Genomic DNA, 3,106 nt, shown 5'->3' on the forward strand with positions numbered 1-3,106 from the left:
TCGTGGACAAAATATTTTAGATTGTGAATTTTAGACAAACAAAATTCAATTTTGAATTTATTGACCGGTTACCCTATTTATTATTATTATTATTGATATGTTAGCCCATTCCGAATGAGGTTATTTCAAAAACAATAAAAATTTAGAACAATATTATATTATTTTATTTTATTTTTACTTCTAAGCTTTTATTTTTTTCATCCTAAACCCATTAGGTCTATTAAAAACTAATAAAAGATATTCTAAAAAATAATAGTTTGAAATGTTCTAAATAAATATATTTTTTGACTTTTTATAAAAAAAAAATGTATAGAAAAGTAAAGAGGAGATATTGATTAATGTGATCTAAATAAGTGCACTTCAACTAAAAAATGCACTTATATAGGGGGTGTTTGGGAACCTAACTTTAGGGCTAAAATAGCCTAAAGAACAAAAAAAAAAAAAACCCTAAAAGCCTCTAAACCAATGGTTTTAAAATATATATATATATATATATATAGGCCGGCAGTGGGATGTCACTGTGACAGTGTAGGCATAACCTACCATTGTCACAGCGATAGGTTGGTAAATTACAATTTTTCACCTTTAGATTAATTTTGAAAAATGTAAGGTTAGAGATAAATTTGTCATTTTAACTTTAAATATCATTTCAACACATTTTTCAACACATCAACTCAAATAAAAATTTATCTTATCTTCGCAAATACAAAAACTAAAATAACTTACTAAAAAAGCCGAAAAATCTCTAAAATAACCACTTTCCAAACACGCACATAGTTTAACCCAAACTAACGTCAATCAGCTTATTCTATCTTTTCCGTAAATTATTTATTATATAATTACATCATTGTAATCTTAAATTATTATCGATCATGCTACGTAGCTCGAATGTCGCGGCTCAACACCAAAACGACGTCGTTTTGGTGTCGATTTTGTTTTTTTTTTTTTTTTTCTTCCCTGGTTTTGCAGAACGAAGAAGAAGAAGAAGAAGAAGAAGGGAGAAGAAGAGAAGGGAGGAGGAGGAGGAGAAGGGAGGGAAGGGGGCCATAAAAACCGGTTTGAGGAGGAGGGGAGGCTGGGCAGACGACAGTGGTGCTGTGACATCGGCGGGGCTGCGACGGAGGAGGAAGCAGAGGCGGCGGCGGGAGCTGCGACGACAGCGGGGCGGGGAGCTGCGACGCCGACCTTCTTCCTCTCCCTCCCTTCTCTTTCTCCTCTCCCTCTCTTCCTCTCGAGCCATTTTTGAGCCTGGTAGCTTCGAGCTACCAGGCATTTTCCAATTATTATATTGTTATCTTTGACGATCATTGATGATGTTAAAATTTATTATATAATATTCTTTGTTATTAAATTAAATAGTAATTGTATAACTATGTACATATATAGAAGGTAAATTATTGCCCCTTTATATTTTATAATTTTTTTTACTTTGCCCTTAAAATTTATTTATTTTTTTACTTTGGTTATTCATGTTTCAAGTATTTTTAAGTTACTCAAAAAACTAACATATGTAAAAAATTAAATAGAAAATGACATGTAGACAACTATATGATATAAAAATATTTTATTATATATAAATCACACATCTGACACTAATCCAAATCCTAATGTAATAATATATATTTTTATATTAAATGTCAGTGAACATGATTTTTTTATTTAGTTTTGAACAGAAATGAGTTTCATAAGTAAAATTATAAAATAAAAAAAAAATTCAAACATGCAAAAGTGAGGGAAAAAAATTTAAAAATCCAAAGTGATAAAATGGCCAAACATAAATGGTCATAAAGTGTAATTTATCCATTTAAAAAGATTTGGGAAAATTATAGTAAACCCCTTAAATTATGACCCACTTTAGTTTTGCCCCTAAGAACTTCAAACTTAACAATTAACCACCTGAAAGTATTATTTTGTTATAATTAACCTTTTTATTATAAATTCACACAAAATCAGATCATATGTAGAATGCACGACACATTTTTTAAGGTAATAATCAGTGTATTTGGTTTGAGTTTTCTGGATTAAATTTTTTGAAAATTGAATTTTTTGGTTTTTGTGTTTTTAGTAAATATTTTTAAAATTTTAAACATTTTTTTTTATTTTTTTAGATGCACCTTACTTAGATGTATCTAAAAAGTAAAAAAAAATATGAAAAAATATTTTAAAAAATTTAAAAATACATAAAAATACAAAAATTGTATTGAATTCTTGTATTTTTTTTTGTATTTTTGGTATTTAGTGAATTTTAAAAGATTTTTTTTACAATTTTTACCCTTTCATGGTGTATTTATGTTAGGTGTGTCTAAAAAGTAAAAAATTTGCATAAAATATTAAAAAAATTTAGTAAAAACAAAAAAACACGAAAAATAAGAAAGTATAATTTTCTGAAAACTGTTTTTAGAAAAATGGAACCAAACATAGCCAATATATTTTTTTAGTGATCTTGTTTGCATTTTACCTCAAAAATAAAGAAGGCAATGCAAATGTAATCATTGAATAAAGGTAATATTGTCTTAAAAAAATCAATAACGGATATTATTATTCATAAAAATTAATAATTGTGTTATATGCTTCACATTCCATGTAAATCCATAATAGAATTATAGTAGGAGGGGTTAACTTGAAATGGTTAATTACTGAATTTTGAAATTTAGTGGGTTATAGTTTTTTTTTTTTTTTTTTTTGAAGTGTAGTGGGTTATAATTTGAGAAGGTTTGGCATTGTTTTGATTGTCTCCCGCGTGACAATTTTAAGAAAAAATTTTAAAAATTTATTTAATTGAAAATTTTGAGGAAAAAAAAATATAAAATCACATTTTTTTTTAAAAAAAATTCTAAACATCAATTAGTCACTTTTTTTCTCTCATCTCTCAACTCTCATACCCCACACATTAATTAATCAATTTATTTTACACCCATTTATTTAATTACAAAAAAAGTTAAATCATCCAAAATTTGAAAACTATTTTCAAAACATAACCAATCAAAATTTTAAATTTTAGAAATTCAATTTCAGGAAATTATTTTTTCAAATTATTTCACAAATCCAACTAAAACGACATTTATTTTTGATATTCCGACCCGATTCGATCCGGGGAACCCGAAAC

Source organism: Camellia sinensis, chromosome 1 (genome assembly GCF_055761805.1).
Source record: "Camellia sinensis isolate YWXY chromosome 1, ASM5576180v1, whole genome shotgun sequence".
Lineage (NCBI taxonomy): Eukaryota > Viridiplantae > Streptophyta > Magnoliopsida > Ericales > Theaceae > Camellia > Camellia sinensis.